The sequence below is a fragment of the Crinia signifera genome, chromosome 4 (genome assembly GCF_055691185.1).
Source record: "Crinia signifera chromosome 4, ASM5569118v1, whole genome shotgun sequence".
In the NCBI taxonomy this organism is placed as follows: Eukaryota; Metazoa; Chordata; class Amphibia; order Anura; family Myobatrachidae; genus Crinia; species Crinia signifera.
In genome coordinates this window covers 198,531,566-198,554,218 of record NC_139220.1, presented here as the reverse complement: position 1 = coordinate 198,554,218, position 22,653 = coordinate 198,531,566, and the positions used below count along the sequence as shown (strand labels likewise).

At 42.0% G+C, this 22,653-nt stretch overlaps 1 protein-coding gene across 6 annotated transcripts in view; it reads left to right on the top strand.

The window, feature by feature from the left end:
• SFMBT2 (Scm like with four mbt domains 2) overlaps positions 1-22,653 on the top strand; it is a 244,168-nt gene continuing 221,515 nt past the window's right edge. For 2 of the 6 annotated variants that reach the window (XM_083183388.1, XM_083183382.1), the window contains exon 1: positions 617-804. The gene's annotated coding sequence lies outside the window, so the exon portion shown is untranslated. Of the gene's footprint in view, positions 360-616; positions 805-867; positions 1,022-3,775; positions 4,114-7,699; positions 7,774-22,653 lie in introns of those variants that run through there. The other 4 variants (XM_083183383.1, XM_083183385.1, XM_083183386.1 and 1 more) reach the window with 4 other exon arrangements.

The window sequence follows — 22,653 nt, the reverse complement described above, 5'->3', positions numbered from 1 at the left end:
GGGTGCTGCTGGCATTAGGATAATAACAGGCGGCGATGAGGGCAAGTACTGTGTCAGTGTCACCCACCATGGCCGGGGAGACGCCTAGCGCGATGCACAGCAGCCCTGGCAGTAGTAATGGGTGGAGGAGGGCTGGCTCATAAACAATTTTTAATTGGCTAAGAAATTTTGCAACTGCTGTAAAGGTCAATGAAGGAGTTGTCTGCACGGTATGTGTACAGCACGGTGCATGTGCACTAGGTGGATGCCATGTTGGAATGAGTCTGCAGCACAGAAAGACACTGCTCGTCTCTCACTCTCGCAGGCGACTGCTGCTGCTGCTGCTATACATCACACAGCGGCCAGGAAACTTCATGCGGGTAAGTGCAGGCTGTGTGCCCCGGCCTGGGGGGGGGGGGGGGGGGGGGGGGGGGGGCTGCCTGGGTCACTAGTAGCTGTCACATCGGGCTGCTGATCACCATGCTGCTGGGGGCGACAGCAGGGCTCTCACACACTTATAAAGTTTTACATATGTGTCATGTGTATGAGGACATACAGAGGAGGCTCCGGGGTTGGTTCTGTCAGCTCATGTGACCCCCTCTCTACATATGACTCAGCTAGTACACAGTGACTTACATGACTGCTCTGTGTATAACTACTAGTGTCACAGCGCTTCCCTGCTTGTTGTCACCAGCAGCCAGTGTGCACTCACACTTACACACACACACACACACACAGGCGCCGAGCAGTGAGCACACAGCCGTGCTGCCCGCACCGTGTAAGCTGGGAAATACTTTGTGACGGGAAAAAATAAAACCCTACAAGGTGGGTGATCGTTTTCACTTTCATTTGTTACATCTGATGCTTCTCTAGCGAATGAGACACAAATAGGGAGCCGGGCGCTGCTGGGCTGGTTTTTTCCCCAGGCAGACTTGTTGGTGTGTAAAGTAGAGCAGAGTGGCAGCGGATCCGAGTACACAAGTCCACAGCACACTCACCCAGCTGCACACTTGTGTCATTATCCCCCTGCTGATGGAGCCAGGTATGCAGAATATAGGCACTCTGTGGGTGACATGTTACATGTATGACTGCATGGGTTCATGTAAAGCATTTTCTGTTACTGTCATACAGTATGTACTTGTTTGTGCTAATATTATGTAGCTATGGGTTCCTGCTGATCCTCAGGGGCCACCACTTCATGAGTTTTGTAGGTCAGAGTAAAATATTTGGGAACTGAAGGGTTAAAATTAATCTTGTTAGGAACAATTCAAAGATTTGTTTAATACCCCCCTCTTGCTGGAGGAGGGGGGGGGGGGGGGGGGGGGGTGCTGGAGTCAAACAAGTGAGATTTTAACCATTTAAATGCCAGTTTAGATAGGATGACCCGTTTGTAGTTCTGCTGAATGGACATGGTGTCTGAATCGTTAGGTTTTATTGGAGTGCATTTTAATGGGCGATGTCTTCTATTGAACGTGAGAATCCCTCAATCTGTGGCTGTCAGTTATATATGGAAAATAAATGTTTCATGTGGCAGAGCCAAAGTCCCTGGTGCTGCAACAATTGGGAGCAGCATAATTAGTCCCCAGGCACCCCCTGTGTTGTGTGCAATGCAAATTGACGATACATAGCCTTCAGTGGTGAGGATGGGTTTAACCCTATAGGAGGCCAGCTGTATTGGCAGAATACAGGAATAGCTGTGGGAGATAAGCACGTACGCATGTGCACAGTATCTGACACATGAAATAAGGCACTGTGCCCTACTTCATGTAAGATTGGGAGTATAGCATGGCACAGACACAATGGCAGTCACTGGTATCTTGATTTGAAGTGAATATGTCTGCCTTGGCAATGTTTTATTTGGACATGGTGTATCTGTAAGGTGCTTGTAACATACTTTCATCAGAATGTGTTATGAAGAAGCCATTGATTTGTTTATGCCGGTTGGAATGTTTGCTCTGTGTGTTTATCTTGTTGCTGTTACTATGTGGCCTTGTTGCTTGCTGTACTTGTATGAAGCTGCCTGTGTTCTAGGCTGTGTATGCCAGATGAAGAACATGTATCTTTACAGAATTATTATGGGCATTTCAATGTCAGTTCATTAATGCTGTAACTAATTACACGTCATTCTTTAAATGGGCAATACACACAACTCCAACTAATTATTATTAATATTGTTGCATATTTATATGGCTCCGCAAGGGTTCTGCAGTGCCTAACAATGCATAAAGCAACCGCAGCACAGTACAAGGCATCTTAGGACAGGTACTAGGTAAAAAAAGACATTTGCATTAGGGGACAGGGAACCGAAGCAATTACTGGGGCAGTTTTCTGTTCCCTTGAATGGAGTGAGTAAGATATATATATATATATATATATATATATATATATATATATATATATATATTAAGAGAAAAGAATGCATGAGAAGAGAGGGCCCAGCTCAGAAGAGCTTACATTGTAAAGGGGAGGGGCAGACAGACAAGATTGGCATAGAAGTGAAGATAAAAAGAAGATGGCTTAATGAAGAAGTGGGTCTTGAGAGTCTGTTTAAATCCCATTTAATTACTGTTGTTAGCTATTATTTTATAAAGTTATAAACCATATACATGTTTCAATGTTCATATTCATTTTTATTACACTTGTATATCACGTGAAAAGGTGTCTGTTCATTTTACATTTTTGTCTATTAGACCTGTATTTATTCCCAGTTACAACATCATACCCAATCCTTTGTAGTTGCCAGGAAGTGAGAACAATGTCACCATAGCTAAGAAGTAATGATTGCATTGTGTATTACATGTGCTCTTCTCATATTACAGTATCACAACCATGTGTGTGCTATATATAGTGTGGGCAAGTCATTTCATTATGTCATGGGATACAATCATCATTATAATATATGTCTCAATACAAAAAGAATAATATATTATAAGGCAAATCTATTTATTTAATATCTCCAGTCTGTCTCTTCCTTTCCCTCCCTCCCTCCCTGTATTATATCTGAGAAGCTATAATGGGGAAGGAATGTGTAGGTTGGGTAGCACATGGCTAGGAAGATGCATAGATATGAGATATGTGTGGGAAAGTAAATGTTGGCCAGGGCGGGTTTGGTTCAGTTAGTGCCACATGATCTGCTTTGCACATATTAGTGATAAGATATGGCTTATGGAGGCATTATATGGCGCTATATATATATATATATATATATATATATATATATATATATATATATATATAGCGCAATCACTATGTGGCAAGGATGAACTTTATTGGGCGCTTCAGATCAACCCTTGGACAGTGAGCAATGATGCAGCTTTGGCATGGTTGGCAGCTAATGCAAGCTATAGAGATCAGAGGACCTTTTTCCAGGGGCATGCATGTAGCATTTGAACATGTGAAGTGAACATGCCACAGGGTCCCCTGGCATCCCTCCAGAAGTGACACAACTCATGTGGGTTAGTGCAGGTGTGTGTGATCCACAGCACAGGGCGTGTGACAGTAACCCCCGAATGAAGGAGAGATTTTTTCAAACACCTGCCCCCTCCCCCACTATCCTTACAGCAGAGTTCAGGGAAACCACCTCTCCTATCCTCTTTGCAGTCATTGAGGGAGTGTGGTGATAGCTGTGACCTCCCACACTGATGTGTCCACTAATGATCACGCCGGGTACGGGTGGCTACTGCAATCAGACTCCCCAGCATGGAAAGTGCCAGTGTCAGATGAGGAGCAGGCTGGCTTCGTGCTTGGGTCTCTCACAGTAGCAGCAGCAGCTCCATGGTCCCTGTGATTACTGCACTATATCTCCATGGTTGTGGGATTGTGCTGTCATATGGCAGAGAGTTGTCACTGGTGATGATTATCCCTACTGAGCATCGGTGCTGTGCTCACACCTGTACAGGGATTGCAAGCTGAAAGAGGATGGTGTCACTGGGACTTGGCTGCACTTAGGGACTATTCAACTCATGAGGAAAAGTGGATGTGGCTCTAATTATCTTGGAATCCTGGAGATCTGCTTGTGGATTACTGTGGGGTATTTGTAGGGTACACTTGTGGATCATCCATAAATGGCAGGGGGAGCTGCTGGGGAGAGCCATGCCTGGGCTTGCCACATGGCAATCGCTTTCCATGTCACAGGTACCCTTATCTTCCTGCTGTGCTTCCCCCCTTCACTTGTGTGTTTGGCCTGTCTCTATCTGTCTATTTATTTATAATCTGAATCAGTTTCTTATATAGCGCATACATATTACGCAGCGCTTTACAGAGAATATTTCAACAGTGGAGCTTACAATCTATATTCCCTACCACATGTACACGCACACACAGACAGACATTCTAGGGTTAATTTTTTTGGGAGCCAATTAACCTACCAGTATATTTTTGGATTGTGGGAGGAAACCGGAGTACCTGGAGGAAACCCAGGCAAGCACAGGGAGAATATACAAACTCCGCACAGTTAGGGCCATGGTGGGGATAGAACCCATGACCTCAGCTCTGTGAGGCAGTAATGCTAACCATTACACCATCCGTGCTAGATCTATCTATCGATCTATCTATCGATCTATCTATCTATCTATCTATCTATCTATCTATCTATCTATCTATCTATCTATCTATCTTTCTGTCGATCCAATAGTACTGGACCCAGATTCATTGCTGGAACATTGCTTGCAACAATGTGTTCTTCTATATGCACTGTCCTTTTTCTGCACAGACTTACATTCATTTCAAAACTCCACATTCTATTCTGGAACACATGCATTGTCAACTGTTGTTATTTGATGGGAAATTAGAAATATAGAAAATTTGTGGTTTTAAAATATAAATGTATAGTCCATTATGTCTTCAGTAAACAAGGTATTTTTTTTGAAAATTTAGCTACTTAGCATAAAGTAGAGATAAATAATGCACTAAACAATCAGCTCCTGTAATTTTTCAAGCAAGAAGCTGAGCTGGCTAGTGCTTTATGGCCCTAATTCTGGTTCACTCGCAAAGGCAAATTCCATGTGTACTAAAGGTGGAGCATGTGTACTACAGGTGGAGCAGATGTAACTTGCGAGTTAACCAGAATAAGGACCTATATCTCTCCACTTTCTCTCACTCCATTCTCTCTCCATACTTTGATAAATACCCCCATAATATTTTTACTTTTACACTGTTATTACTATGGCAGTTATGATTAATGTGCAGATTAAGCTATGGATACCTTGTTTACTCATCACTGGCAGAAAATAAATCAGAATAAACAAACAAAACATCACATAAACCTGGATATTGTTGGCTAACATTATTCAAAGACATCTGTGAATTGAAAGTGAAATTATGTGTTGTCAAGTATTGACCCACCATAGATTGCAGGCATTAATAACAGTGTAACCATTATATGTTTTGTTGACACTATGGGTGCAATAAAAATGTCCAGCCCCACCTTCAAAGTCTTGATCACAGTAATAAAGTTGACATGTTACTGTGTGCACGGCTACATTTCAAAAGAACATTTTAAGATAATTTGAACAGACTGTATTCTCAATATGGTTTGGTTGAGAAATGTAGTGTTTGTAATGACTTCGGAGAACTGGTTCTGTGGTTTGTATGCTATTTAGAACCATGCTTGCAGAGGAAAAATCTTATCATGCACTCTCATCTTACTTACATTGCCCTTTTTTATTTCTCTTACTGTGACTAAAGTCCCACACACACTGGGAAATTTTGAGCTGAAAACAGTTTAGTTTTGTTGTTTGAGCTGCTTTCTGTGTATGAGCTGGTGGGCGACAGGGTGGACAGATTTCCATAGCGTGTCGTCCACCCTGGTAAAATCGCTTGGACTGTCGAAAATCGCTTATGCACTGAGCGTCTGCATACACGCTGGGCAAAAACGACAAAAAGGAGGGTTTTGCTACCCAGAACACATAAGGTTGGGCATCTAGCTTTGTAAACATATGTGATTGAGCAGCACTTATAATATATAGCCATTTTCCAAGTTTGTTTGTTGAAAACATCACTTATCTCTGAATTGCTTTTCCAATTGCTTCACTTGGTTGTTTATACATTTTTATGAGGCTATATAATTGTTTTTCCTATGAATAACAATTACATTGATTGTTGAAACTGCATTTAAGTACATGTCATCACATTTTGGGGCCTATGTATTAAGCCTTGGATTGTGTACTAAACTGGATAAAGATAAATGGCACACCAGTCAGCCCCCAACTGTCATTTATATCAAACACCGCCAGTTCAATGATAGTTAGGAGCTCACTGGCTGGTACTTTATCTCTCATCACGTTGTCACTCTCCAATTCTTAGTACATCCCCCCTTTATCTGCTAGAAAAGAATATTCCTTTTTATGCTGCTTTTCTATTTTTTTTGTGTTGCATAGTAATATGTTGTCGCCTGTGGGTATCAGTGTTGCTGTCGCTTTTCATTACGTGGTTTAGTCAATGACTATAAGCTCTCTGCAGGTAGCTTTGGTAATACAAATTGAATAAAGGAAACAAATGTGATAAATATTGTGCTCTTTTTATTGAAAAAGAAAAACAAAGTGAGATGAGATTTAGGTCTATATAAAATTAAAAAAAAATATTTCAAAATGGCTTAATTTCATATTGAAAGATGGTTTATCTTTTGTTTGATTTGTAAATCTATACAGTAAATATATCATAATCATGCAATAAATACAAATGTCCTAAAGCTGTTTACAGTTAAGTAAGAAAACTGAACCCCTAGAATGCGCCGAATGTAAAAAGTATCTATTGATATTATTTGAACAAAATTGGTACGTACTGGTTTTAATTTAATGTTGATGGCACATATCCATCAGCATTGCCAAAATGAGTTACAGCAATTTGCTGGGAAGAAGATGTGTTGATAGAGATTTTTTATGAAAGTAGAATTACAGCATGAAGACAACTACTGTTTATAACATACTGATTGGGTGTTGGGGAATCATTTCTTGTTACATGGAGATTGCCTGATTTTGTAGGTATGGTTATTTGGTGATTGTTCCAGAAGACTAATCTGATTCCCACAGCTGCAAATTGTAGCATCAGGCCGCTGTGGTTATAGGGATTCAATATAAAGTGTGATATAGCAAGTACTGTGCATAAGGGAGGTAATTCCCAAGCACCCAAAGAGATAAAGTGGAGAGATATTAGTACTAACCATTTAACCCTTATTTCATTTTTCAAGCATGGCCTCTAAAATGAGAGTTATACTGCTTTCACATCGCAAAATGCAGGTTTACACCGGGACTTTCAAATGGTTCAGTCCCGGCCTGAACCTGCATTTTGGCATGGTTACATCCCCACAGTGAACCGGCATTATTGTTAGTTCGGTGACGTCATCCGGGGGCGTGGCAGGGAGTCGGCGCATCATCGGGGACAGGGGAGGAGGCGACGCTTAGAGCTCGCACTGCTCCAAGCGCTGCCTCCTCCATAGTGTGAACGGGAAATGGCTTGACCCGTTTAACCCGTTCACACCGCCAAGCAACAGGGCAACGAACTGGTAAAAACTCTGCTTTCTTACCGGTTCTTATTGCCATGTTGCTACCCGTTACGGGACACGGGAACTCCTTTCACATCGCACTCTCTATCTCTCTATCTTTTGATAAACACCTCTGTTAGGGGGCTATGCATTAATAGTCATGGCAATACTGTGATTATTAACAATCCGCTCTGCTTTTTTTTTTTTTTTTCAAAAAGCCTTTTTCAGGAAATCTAACACTGCGCCTGCAGTTTCTGAATTGGGCTTGCACTAGATGAAGGCTTCAGGAGTTGGATCTTAAGATCTTTCTGCAGGTACTATGAATCCATTATTAGCTTAAAGTAGTTTATACCTCCTGAAGCTTTTCAGAGTTTGGTAAATGAGGATAAGATCGTAGTGCCTATTGAAAATGATGGGGACTGTGATCTGCAGCACTAATTGGCCTTCTTCAAGAGATTTCTGTAAAATATCCTTCATTAGGCTAGCAGTACATAGCAGGAATACATACAATTATGCAGAAAAGTTTCTACAACATTTTATGGGGAAAAAATGATAAATAGGCTCTAAATGACACAGAATTATATTTAACAATTTTAAAATGATGAGACATCATTCAGGCCTTGTAAATAATAAACATCTCTATAATTCCATAGTAATTTAAATTTACGGTGGCATTCAATTAGTCCTTTACCTAATCAATTGTGTCCATTTCCAGGCAGTTTTTCCACCATTTTCAGGTGTTCAGGTGTTTTCCGACTGTGACGATTTTTCCAACAGTCCAAAAATATGCACTTTAATTGTATAGGTCAAATATGAATTCAACTGGAAATCTGTCAAAAGTGCCTATTTATCGACTGTAAAAATCTTCACTAATTAAATAGCCCCATTAATCTGGTACACATTAGACTACTATATGCGATGTTGGCAACGATTTCTCTTGAAATCCCCAAAACTCTTGTACAAACAGTTATAGTGCTTACGCACTGGGCCTTATTCAGATCTGAGTTCAGTACAAATTTGTACAGAAAATGGGCAAAACCATGTGCACTGCAGGTGGGGCAAATGCAACATGAATAGAAGGAGTTAGATTTGTGTGAGTTATTTTGTTTCTGTGCAGGGTAAATACCCCACCCAAATTTAACTCTCACTGCACATGTTACATCTACCCCACCTGCAGTGCACATGGTTTTGCCCATTTTCCGAACAAATTTTTACTGAGCTCAGATCTGTTCAGTTTCCACATCTAGGAGTATGCTGACTTTATCAATACATACAAATCTTCATGCATGTTCAAAAGATCAGTAGAAGACAAATGACCAGCGAGAACACGCATTGGCATCATGATAGAGCATAACCTATCTATCTGTGTTTTGCAAATGTGCTAAAATTTGTAGAGTTCTCCTTTTTGTGTAGCATAGAAAGTATCCTTTTACTTCCCCCATATAGGGTCACTTGCAGTGGTGTAGCTCCAATAAGGCAGACCCCGCTGGGGGAGCAAGCTCCAGCGGGGTCGGTGTGGGCGCTTGCACCAGCCCGGCTCACAGAGATTAGCAGTTTATATGTGTAACCAATGGCGGAGATGCAGGATCTCTCTGAGCCTTTACCTCCACGCTCTGACTGCAAGCAGCAGGGGTGGCTGTGCCACGCAGCCCACACGACTATGTGTATCTCTCGGGACCTTGGACTCGGGAGGCCACGCTACCAGTGCCTGCTAGTCCTGCCACCCGCTCAACCACCAAGAGTGTCCTCGGGTGACAGGTTCTCATGAGCCTCCCTCCAGCCCTGCTCTGCTGAGTCCCTGGTCCATCGGCAACCTATCCTCCTGGCTCATCCCTCCCTTAACAAGTAAGCAGATGCCAGCTCTGGACTTAAATTCATTTGTGTGCATCATGTGTAGATCATGCCTCTCTCTCTCTCTCTGCTTAAACCCCCCTTACACTTCTCTCTCCTTACCCCCTCTCTCTCTCTGCATGCCCCCTCTCTCTAATTTCTCTCTCTGTGCTTGACTCCCCTGTTGTTGGAATCTTAGGCTGTTTTGCTACTCTAGACTGTTGGTATTCAAAGTACCAACAGTCGAGTGTCCGACAAAACAGATCCAACGTGTTTTAAAGATGAATCTGTTTTGTCGAAATCCACCTTCATTGCTGTCAGAAATGGCAGCATTGAATAGGGGAAGGGCATTATTTCTGCTGGCGGAAATAGTGGCCAGGACTGAATACCCCCCCACAGTCTGTAAAATGTAACGGATAAGCTGATTGTCTGGTACTTTATCTCACTCAATTTGATCTATTTCTTTTAGAGCTTTAATCAATACCCCTCTATGACCCAGTCATTTGTAACCCTGGTCTGGAGTGTATAAATAAGCAGTCTGGGCACCTGGAAGCTCCAAGTCACATTTATACTAGAAAATTGGCTATTAATAACAAAACAAAAATTGCTACAGTATATATCATTTGTCTTTTTTTGGTGGAGTGTAATAGATGTCTATGTTAAAATGATCTCATATGAAAAGCACCTGTGAGTCAATGGTGCTGTCACTGTTGTGATATTATAAAGATAGGAAATAACAGACATCATTATTGTCTGTGGTTTATCAGTGCATCAATAGAGTCTAGGGATTTCCTGTAAATAACCATCTAGAAGCCACTGAACAACACTGTTGTGTATTTTACACAGGGTTGCCTACATGACCCTCTCCATAAGGGAGAAATGATCTGTTCCTGGGCTTCCCTGGTAATGTATGATTGCCATCACCTGTGGTGAAACACCTTTCTTATCTATTACCTAGCTCCCCACAGGTGATAGCAATCATACATTACCAGGGAGGTCCAGGGACAGAGCATTTTCTCCCTGAAGGAGAGGGTCAGGTAGGCAACTCTGATTTTACATTAACATGTGCTATAAGACTAGAGTTTTACACCATCTCTGAGGTGGAGCAGATAATAGCAAGTGTGATTCAGTGGAAGTGATATATTATATTTAAAATTAAAACTGCCTTAAGCATTAAACTTTTAGAATCCTATTACTTTCATGATTTATAGAATAGCTAAATGAGGGTCTAATAAGCAGTAGGGAAGTTGGCAATGCTTTCACTGAATATGTTACCTTTGCATTGCTACCTAATTGCTGCAGTAGTCATGTAAATGCATCCAATTAGATGGACAGTTTTATTGCACCTTTTAGATGTGAATCTGTTTTCATGCGGTGTAAATAATGCTAATTATCAATATTCCAGCTGACCATAAGTGGCCCACAGGTGACTACTTTGTATGAACATATAAGTAAAATATGGATTCAGACATGACACTGACTAAGGAGATCAGGTCACTCGCTATCAGGGAAGGGATTGCTTATAAAGTGGTTTCTCATTGCATGCATAATATATCTACTACTAGCACTTTCTTCACATCACATTGCCGGATTCTCAGTATTTTCTTGTTGCTCTGATTTAATGTATTGTGTGTGAAATTGGCAACTGAATTCACATTCAATGAGATCAAATAATAATGGTAAATTATCTTTGCACTGCAACAGAACGTAGCCTTCACTGTTTTTTTTTTTGTTTGTTTGTTTTTTTGACGGTCAACATGCATAAAATAATAATAAAAAAGGGTACTTATGTAGTATCTGGGCTGCCGATTTTTTGATTGTATGCCTTAAGTTAAGGCATACAATCAGATGCGATGCGATGCGATATCGCATCGCATCGCATACGATGCGATACGATGCGATGCGATGCGATGACCCGATTTTTCCATAGGATTCAATGTTAAAATGGACTGAGTCCATTTTAACATGGAATTCAATGGGAAAAAGGGGTCCTTTTCATACCCCTACTATCCAAGTGGGCATGGAGTTGGATATAAACCTGTGGCGAGCGTAGCGAGCCACCGAGCCCGAAGCGTGGCGAGCGAAGCGAGCCCCGCGAGGGGACGGTATTCTGTGTCCCCTCGCGGGGCTCGCTACGCTCGCCACGCTTCGGGCTCGGTGGCTCGCTACGCTCGCCACAGGTTTATATCCAACTCCATGCCCACTTGGATAGTAGGGGTATGAAAAGGACCCCTTTTCCCATTGAATTCCATGTTGAAATGGACTCAGTCCATTTTAACATTGAATCCTATGGAAAAATCGGGTCCATCGCATCGCATCGCATCGCATCGCATGCGATTTGGTCGGGTGCGATGCGATGCGATGGACCCGATTTCAAAATCGGCAGCCCAGTTACTACATAAGTACCTAAAAAAGTTAATTATACTTTGATTAACAAAACTGAAAATAGACATGCAAATTTAGCATACATTTGTTTACTAGGACTATTTTGTTGACTGTTGACACCTGATACTATGTAATTATAAAGTGTTACAACAGGGAATAAGTGTAATTGAAAGTGTAGGATAACACTAAAATGACATGGTATCTTGGTCTGGAAGTAAGCAGGTAACCTCCAGAGTATAGTTTGCAGCACAAGAGTCTAAAATGCTTCAATGAGTCAAATCTGGCATGTGGGGTAGTCTGTTAGCATTATACAGCAATTATTTACTACAAACAGCTATGGGAATTACCGTGAAATATGAGCACTGCAGCACAAAATACAAAATCCCTCAATATTAAAAGGAAATTATCATATTACTCAATGCACAAGTTTTCCTGCTGAGGTAAATGCAGGCTATTCCATTGGGGGATTTTTCAGTCATGTTGTTTGATACACAAAGACTGTTATGTTCTAAAGGACCTTTTAGATGTTTTTGGAGAGCTTTTGTGTTTGGTTTTGATGAGTCATCGGTAAAGTCAATGTGGCACCTGTCTATACTAACCAGTATATTATTTTGTAAACATATGTGCTACATCTGTAAATCCATGGCAAAGCATGCCGTATTGTGTTCTTGGCAATAAACACATAAGTATTAATATTTTCTATAATCTAAGATGATGAATTGTATTGTATTCATAATTAGGTTGTTCCGTTGTTTCCCTTGATATGTGATGGTGAATGACAATTCTGTAAATAAGGAAGTAGCTATATATATATGGTCAGTGTGGTGTATTACAGTAGGTTGGATGAATGGATGTGTATAGAAGCAGTGCACTGAGTAGAGGACGTACAACCACCTACTGTAGCTTAGTATGAATACTCCCTTACTACAGAAAGAGTAACTCGCAATGATAGCTTCTGTAACAAAATTAGTGGGTTTTATTTTTTAAGTGCAAATGCTGCAATGCCAGGAACCAATCGTGGTGTTAGCCTCATTCAGGGGCAGATTTATTAAGCTTGGTGAAGTGATAACGTGGTTGTTATCACCGGCCAATCAGCTCCTACCTGTGAAGTTACAGGCTTGGTTTGAAAAATGACAGGTAGGAGCTAATTGGCCTGTGATAAAAAAACACACACTTTATCACTTCACCGCGCTTAATAAATCTACCCCTTACTTTCTTATGTTTATTTATTTTTCAGCCAGCCCAATAGTATATACATAGTATGTACATTTTCAATACTTTACATGTTGCTTCTTATACATTGGGGGATAAGTATTAAAGCTTGGTGTGAGATAAAGTACCAACCAATCAGCTCCTAATGTTAATTTTTGAAACACCGCATGTAAAATGCCAGGAGCAGATTGGTTGGTACTTCACCCCTCTCCATTTTAACTCTCTAAAAGGTCTGATCTAATACCCCATACAGACCGCCCTCCGAGCAATTACCCAACATTTTTGAGTGCCGGGTCATTTTGCCGGGTGCAGTCTGACCCCAATTCACATCAGCAAATTACCGGGTTAAAGCTTTTCAACCTGGGAATTTGAACAAAAACCTGTGTTTTTCTGCTGTGTGATAGGGTCAACCTGGGTCTTAAATCCCGGCTCCCCGACCAGGTCAATAGCAGGGTTGGCAACCTGGAATTTAAGACCCGGGTTGACTCTTTCACACTAAAGAAAAACCACGTGTTTTCAGGAAATTCCTGGGTTGAAAAGCTTTAACCCGGTAATTTGTTTCTTAGTGTGAAAGGGGTGCAACACTTTTAGTGTTTTATTAAGATAACTACATTTTAAGAGTCTGAATAAAATGGAATCTTAGCTGCTCTTCCCTCCATATTTTGACCTGGTTTGTCACGTAGCGCTGCTAAAGTCCAATCAAGAGAGAGAGAACTTTTGTCAATCTATATATACTGTACCCAGAGGTGAGCATAAACCTCAGACAGCTACTAACCAGGCACTCTTTTTATTCCCCACAGAGTGTTTTCTCAGTTTATACTATCACTGTGTTTGGTATCGAAAAATACTAAATAAGGGAAGTATTGATCAATGTCTGGAGAGTGATAGAATTGTGAGAGATAAAGTTTTAGCCAACCAGTTTATGTCTTAATGTGTCCATACTCCAGTGCGATATGCCCCTTTTTTACATGATTTCATCCCATCGGGCTCATACATTATGTGAAAAATGTCATATGGTATGTGATTTCCCTCTGATTCAAATCTGAAGCGCATTACCGTGTGCATCGGATCCGGAGATCGTCATGGGTGCCATAATTATCCATCGTATCCCACAGCCATGACCAGGATTACATATGATATATCGTATGCACAACTACCCCATACGATGTATCTCATACGATCGTAGCTGCCCGGGAGCCCTGCTGCTCCGCTGTGAGTAGATTTTACATTGTACAGGCTATGGGGCAGATGTATTAAGCCTTGAGAAGAGATAAACTGGAGATAATGTGGAGATAATGGGGGAGATTCTCCAAAACTCGCCGCCCAGCTCTGCTCCCCTTTGCCGCCCATGGCAATCATAATTATTGCATATGTTCGAACATATGCGATAATTATAGCAAAGGACAGCTCTTGCGTTAAGAGCTGTTCTTTGCTGTGAAAGTCGCCGGGTTCCAGCAGGTCCCGGCGGCTCCCCCCTCCCTCCCACACCCGGCGCTGCTGCGCCGGGCTCTCCTCCTCCCTGCAACCGGAAGAGGATCAGTGCAGTTAGGAGGTCACAGGTCCGGGCAGCACAGCTCTGTGCTGCCCGGACACAGGTGAGGGGGCGATGCGGGGCAGCGGGGGTCCGTGCGGGGCGGCGGTGGGTTTGCATTAGAAGCCCATTGGCTTCTATGGGGCATCGCCATAACAGGGTTTTTACCGCATTTTTACCTTAGAGAATCTCCCCCAAAGCACTTTGAGTCCTATTGGGAGAAAAGCGCTATATAAATATCATTATTATTAATTATTATTATTAATTAGTATTATTATTATTATAAAGTGAAAGAGATAAAGCACCAGCCAATGAAATGTTTTTGAAAATGACAGTTGGGAGTTCATTGGCTGGTGCTTTATCTCCTTTTACTTTACTTCTACTCCAGTTTATCTCTTCTACAGGCTTAATACATCTGCCACTATGTTTGAAAAATGACAGGATTGATTGGTACTTTATCCAACTTAAGGTTTATATTCACTGAGCGATTTTGGCCGGAATGTATGGACAGCAATGACTGCTGTCATCGCTGGGGGGAAAGCCGCTCAGTGTGTTTGCAATGAGCGGCTTTCCCCCCAGCGATGGCAGCGCTGTCAGGAGGGGGTGGACAGCTTTCCATAGCGCAGCACTATGCGAATCCATCCACAAAGCCGCTCATCTGCTGGTAATACAAGTAGATGAGCAGCTTTTCCAGTGATGATGCGGGAGCGCGCATCACTGCTCACCGCTCATTGCCGGGCCATACACACTGGGCAGCTTTGGGCAAGCAAAATCGCCCAGTGTGTATGGGCCATAACAATTTTATCTCTCTCCAAGCTTTCATAAATGCCCCCCAACTCAGGCAACCAGTACATTGAAATAAGAAAATTAAACTATTGGATCTTTTTTACAGCCCATGTACTTCATATACAAATACGTACCAATGAAAAATCTGGTATGATCATGTGAAGTCAAATCAGGTGTAAAAAAGTGCTACAGATGGAGCCGGCTCCATCTTTGGCCGGCGCTCGGCAGATGCCTTTCACTTGTGATCGCCGGCGATAGAGACTGGGACGCGCATGCGTCTTACGCGCGTCCCAGTATCACGGCGGCTGGGCAGCGTCTCAGGGAGACGCTGTCCAGTTTGGGGGGGTGGGGGCGGCGAGGGGAACTAGTGGCGACGGTGGGGGAAGCAATGGGACCCCCGCCAAGCTCCATCGCCACGGGGCGCGCGAGCGTCTCGTATGCGCGCCCCTGGCGGTAGCCTGTGGATGGCGGTAGAGTCGCCATCCACTGCAAAGATCTGTAGATGCAAAAATATGCATTAAACATCAGTCTCTATCTATCTATTCATCTATGTATCTACATGTATATAAACAAGTTTCATTGATGCAAATGTTTTTGCTAAATCTATCCCATGTGTGCAGTTATTCTATGATTGAAGCCATAGATATGAAATTGCAAATATAGCACCAGGCACCCATGTTAGCTGAGTGTCATGAATGCATGAAGAAAATGTATGTTTCCTGGCAACACTTCAGTAAGAATTATACTGTGGTTTTCAAGTAATATTGTTTATACGGCCTCATTACTTATTATTAGAGATTAAGATTATGTTAGTATTCAGTATGTTATACATCTACACGTCTCAGGAGTATAATTAAAAATGAAATGTATTTAGGAAAATATATTATTAGCCTATTTTATTAACTTACGTTCTCAAACAATGTAGATTTTTTTTTAAATCATTTTAATCAAACAGTAAATGTGTGAATCTGTAACTGGATTAGATAAGATAAGAGAAAACAGACCCAACAGTGAGTTTCCTTTGAGTTTATTATATTGCAGTGGCCATCATGAAGTCATGGATTCTTATGTGTAGACAAGGTGAGGATAATTTCCATACTGAAATAGTGGATTATTCATGTTCTATGCCACTCTGACAGTTATATGTACAAATTATCAATTCCACTCATGATTGGAAAAAAAGCTAATTTTGCATAACAAATACATATGTGAGTGTGTTATTGCATTGATACTAAAATACTATATAAAGCAATGCATTCCACTTAAAAAAACAAAACAAATGTATTAGTCTATTACAGTTTTTTGCAAGGGGTGAGATAATCTAAACTAGAAAAACCTTGCATAAATCATCCAGCATACTATACTGGGCCAATAAATAATATATACATCCTACATAAAAGTACAAATGCTATTTAAGCCACCAGCCACTTCAGGACATGCTTTGATATGGTGGTCCTTTTTTTGTGCGAAAAGATGTCATACCAGAAAAAGAAAGCAATGTTTGCAGGGACACTGGTCTGTTTCAATTTAGCTGGATATGGCTCTCAAGCTTGCTGCCTAGTTGTTATCCATTTACTCTGAACTTTCCTTTGTTCCCCACATTCAATCTGTCTCAAAATCATGCCAAATTCAGCAAAAGAAACATATTCAAAATTCGCCCTTACCTTACACAAGACACTGCAAAAACTCCAATCCATGCTCTTATCATCTCACGCATTGATTATTGCAATATTCTTCTTATTGGCCTTCCCCATTACAGACTCTCACCACTACAGTCCATCATGAATGCAGCTGCAAGGCTAATCTTCCTAGTCAGACGTTCATCGTCTGCAAAGCTACTCTGTCAGTCACTTCATTGGTTACCTGTATTCTACCGTATTCAATACAAAATTGTTTTACTTTCACGCAAAGCCATAAACCAAACTACACCAACATACATATCTTCTCTTATTTTAAAATATCTTTCGACCTGACCTCTAAACTCCTCACAAGATCTGCGCCTATCATTCACACTCATTACTCGCTCCCATTCCTGATTGCAGGACTTTCTTTGGGCTGCACCCACTCTTTGGAATGCTCTCCCATGCACAATAAGACTCTCCTCCAGTCTCCACACCTATAAGCGTTCCCTGAAAACTCACCACTTCAGGCAAGTTTATCAAATTCCAGAACCAGCCACTTAACCTTCATATACCATTCCTATCTAATCACATCCCCACTATCCAGTCTTCACATTTTCCATCCTACTGACCCATGGACAAACTGGCGGGTCACCATATCTTACAGCACACCAGGAACCTTTGCATTCTGGTGGACTTTATGCAATAAAGAATATCTATCCTTGTGTATCAATGCCTATTTCCCTATAGATTGTAAGCTTGCGAGCAGGGCCCTCATACCTTTGGCTGTCTGTAAGTACCCAGTTTGTTGTATCACTGTATCGTTTGTAACGCGCAACGGAATATGCTGCGCTATATAAGAAACTGTTAATAAATAAATAAATAAATATGGGGATACAGAGTTGTGAAGACAGATTGGAGATAGGAGATGATAGGGACTGGGGTGGGTGGAGAGTTTGTGGGCTAAAACTATCACAGCTCAATTAAAAGTAAAAAAACGGTCACAGTTCAAAAAGAAAGTACAATATATAATTTAGGTACTTATGAGTTATCTGGGCGCCCGATTTTTTGATTGTATGCCTTAAGTTAAGGCATACAATCAGATGCGATGCGATGCGATATCGCATCGCATCGCATGCGACCATCGGATGCGATGACCCGATTTTTCCATAGGAATCAATGTTAAAATGGACTGAGTCCATTTTAACATGGAATTCAATGGGAAAAAGGGGTCCTTTTCATACCCCTACTATCCAAGTGGGCATGGAGTTGGATATAAACCTGTGGCGAGCGTAGCGAGCCACCGAGCCCGAAGCGTGGAGAGCGTAGCGAGCCCCGCGAGGGGACACAGAATACCGTCCCCTCGCGGGGCTCGCTTCGCTCGCCACGCTTCGGGCTCGGTGGCTCGCTACGCTCGCCACAGGTTTATATCCAACTCCATGCCCACTTGGATAGTAGGGGTATGAAAAGGACCCCTTTTTCCCATTGAATTAGATGTTAAAATGGACTCAGTCCATTTTAACATTGATTCCTATGGAAAAATCGGGTCATCGCATCGCATCGCATCCGATGGTCGCATGCGATGCGATGCGATGTGCCCGATCCGACCCGATTTAGAAATCGGGCGCCCAGATAACTCACAAGTACCATAATTTATTACCAATTAATCTATTAGTCCTTTAAATGTGTTTGCAATTGAGAGACTAATCTATAGAAGAAAAAACACAAAGAAATCCCCCAGCACACTATGGGGCGTATGCAATCCCAAATCACGGCTGTCGATCCCTTCCCACAGCCGTGATCCGGTCCCATTCGAATGACAAATGACAAAAAAAAAAAAAAAATGGATTTAATGTCCTGCCTGCCGATCGGCGAAAAATGGGTGTGGATTGTCGATCTGCGGCCAGGATCCCGACAATCCACGGCTGTTATCGGCAGAACAGGCCCGGCAGCTTCTGAAGTCTGGCTCGTTCTGCCGTGATCCCTCTTCAATGCTGTCGCTAAAGAAAGCATTGAGTAGAGCCCCGTTGCTATTTCCCCTGTCGGGCATAGAGGTGGGAGATTGCATACCCCCCTATAATCGACCAGTAAATAAGATATACATCCTATATTATAGTATAAATTCAGAGAAATATTAAAAAAAATATTTAGGAATATATATATATATATATATATATATATATATATATCATGTAGCAGTACACAAAGGTATAACCCAAATACAGAAAACCGGTGGGAGGTATGCTCCCTCTACCCATAGTTAAAAGCAATTGTAATTACGGTGGTCAACTCTAAATCCACCCATACACGAAACGATAAACTCTGCGTTTTGAACTAGATTGTATCGCATCTAGTTCAGATTGCATGCAATGGGATAAAGCACCATGCATTTTGAACTAGATGCAATACAATCTAATTAAAAAAGTACGTGCAGCACATACTTTGTATACTGTGCGATGTGATGTGCGCGGGAGCATGCATTGCATCACCACCATGTATGGGCAGCATTAGCAAGACAAAAGAAAGCTGTGGCTATGGAATCCTGCACTATGTGGAAACCCCACATTAAAGTTATATAGGGACACATCTTTATATGTAACTAAGATCTCTGCATTTCTACTATATATATGGAAGCCAATCCCGGGGCATTTTTTCAATCCCGGGAGTCGGGATTGAAAAATGCTCAATCCCGGGATTCCCGGGATCCCGGGATTGGCTTTCCTAATAAAAAGACACCCTAGCTGCCCCACATTTACCTTCATTTGAGGGTGCAGCAGGGTTGCCAGGAGCCCGGTTGCTGGGTGGGGGGGACGGGTTGTCCATGGTGCGGGCTGGCGTGCTGGCATGCTAGCTGGCTTCGCGCTGGCTGGGCGGGTAGGCTTGCTGGCTGGGCGGGCGAGTGGGCTTGCTGGGCGGGTTCATAGCTGGCTGGGCGGGTTCATAGCTGGCGGGGTGGGCGGGTTCATAGCTGGCTGGGCGGTCGGGTGGGCTTGCTGGCTGGGCGGGCGGGTAGGCTTGCTGGCTGGGCGGGCGAGTGGGCTTGCTGGGCGGGTTCATAGCTGGCTGTGCGGGCGGGTGGGCTTGCTGGCTGGCCGGGCGGCGCGGCATCACATTGCCGGGCACGACCTCTGCCTGCGCAGCGTGACCTCTGATCTCGTCACGCTGCGCAGTGCTGCCGGGAGAAGTCGGGCAGCGTCTGAGCGATGCTCAGACGCTACCCGGCATTAGACTGCGCGCATGCGCAATCTAATCCCGAAATCCCGGGATTGGAGTTTCCAATCCCGGGATTTCGGGATTAGATTGCGCGCTGATCCCGGGATTGGCCACCCTAACTATATAGGATGTATTTACTGGTCCATTATAGTGTGCTGGGGGATTTGTGTTTCTTTATTTCGCCTGTATTTCTTAATTTCCGACTATGATACATTTTATTCCTATTTTTTTGTATTTTCACCGGCTAATAACCATTAGAATGATGGTTGGTTGATTGAGTGAGTGAGGAATATAAAAGATTTTCTCAAACACATAAAATAGGAGAGTGGATTTTATTAAGAACATTTTTAGGGGTTTTAGGGATTTTTTTTTATTATTTTTTTTTTGTATATTGTGTTATATTTGTTTTCTGAGTGCTAGGAAACATAGTTACCAGTGCATATATTCACCTTGAAATATTATTCATACTAAAATTATTATTATTATTATTATACATTTTATGTTAAGTGCATTAGGAGTTTTTTCACAGGACAACAATTTATTGGATGGTATATGCTATTTTTGTTTACTTTTATTAAAACTTTGCGGCAAAACTACATTCTAGCAATGTAGGTAATTTTGTGTCTTTAGACATTTGTGCTTTAATAATACAAGAAATACATTTATAAAGTGGATGTGAATTTGTTACTGGAGCGCCCAGTGACCCACTTGTTATATTTGGGCTAAGCCATAGTTCTGTCACAAAGCAGGTACTGCTGCCTTCCTGTCCCCAGGATGACTGCAGGGAACAATGGGCATTGCAAATAATTGACAATCGCTAATCGCAATTTTTGCCAATCTGCACATGAGCTCAGATTGCATCATCTGCACAATGGAGGAGTGTTTGTACAGTTTGCGAAGGAGGGGGGGCGACTGCATGATGCCACCCGAAATATGGTAGCCCTACATCTTGCTTCGCAGCCAGGAGGTTACCGGTTATATGCCAGGGCTTCGTTGTGAGTCAAAGCACCTGCCTAGTAGTGATGCAATCGGAAAATTTTGTGATTGCATCGCAGGGGGCAGGACCCGATATGCACCATGTCCAGACCATTTTTCCTTTAACTTTTTTTTGGGAGGGACTTGGAGAGAGAGGTTGCTGCAAGACAAATCTGTTCTAGATTGATAAAACACTGATTGATAATACACTGCTGAATGGATTGTTTTGATGGTTTTGAGGCATATAGATGTTATCCATAGGATGTTCGTCATAGTATATTATTGAAGGTTTATACAGATTTTTTTTGCTAGATTATTTCTTACATGTTTGAGTTCCAATTATTTAAGTTTATCTGAGTTTCACTTCTGTTTTTATCTATAAATTAAGTGCTGCTTATGTAGTAAGGTTGAACCTTTCATGAAGTGTTGATTGCTTATTTATTTGTCGAAAAGGTGTGTCGGGTTGTGTAGATGGAATTGTGATGGAGTCAGAGTGGAGAGCACACAGAGCTGGCTTATTTCAGATCTCTTGGGGCAAGGATTAGGCTTGTGCAAATACATGCTGATGATTATAATGGCTACTTTTATAAACAGATAGATGGGACTGTGTGGTTATAGAGACACAGATAATTCTGAATACATGTAAATATCTGCATTTATTTCCCAGCATACAGCCAGCACTGCAACTGATTCACTTGCAACTCTGAATCAGGCCCATTAGGAATCAGGCCATTTTTCCAAAATAAAGATAACTTTTTTGATAACGTGTTTTTATAAATCATCCTATTCACATTAATGAGCATTCGTACCTCACCTCTTTTATAGTACCAGTATAGATACTCTACTTCATATCCAAGGTCTGGTCTGATCTAGTAACTAATACAGTATTAATGCAGTGTTCACATGTATGCCCTTTTTATACTACAGTACTCTGGATTGTGTCACCTTTACAGCATCTAATTGCTTCTATTCAGCTCTCTAGTGCTTCTAGCATGTTTTTCATTCACATTTTCTACAGTTGTACCCATTTATTGTATAAATAGCAAAGTAACATCCAGGGTCTATCTGCAAAACCGTACATTTAGCCACATCTGCCATTTCACAGCCCACTTTGCCATTTCAACTAAAATTTCCTGTGACAAGAAAAACAAGAATTTTTCTGAGCTTTGTCTTTTGGAAGGTAGTTCTAGATGGATGTCCTTCATGGTCTCAGCAATAGGTCACCTTTACCAAGATGGGATATTATACTCCTTTGAAAATCTGGTGTCTCTGTACGCCATTCCCCGGCATTATTTTTATAGATTTTTGCAATTATGTCACGCGATAACGGCACAGTGGGGGGTACTGTTCCACAATTCCCTGAAACCCATGTTCATGCACTGGTACGTAAAATGCAGAACCGGAGGAAGATATTGGTTCTGTACTCCTCTCCTTCTCTGCGGCTGGGGGTTTATGTTCATTGTGTACGAAATGGGTGACTGAGTTAGAAACTCTTGAGGATGAGGAATGGGCCCAAATGCTTAGTTCCCCTAGAGGTGCCACGGCGTATGCCAGATTGCAACACAAACTGTATACCATATATACTCGAGTATAAGCCTACTTTTTCAGAACATTTTTTATACTCGAGTATATACAGTATTTTA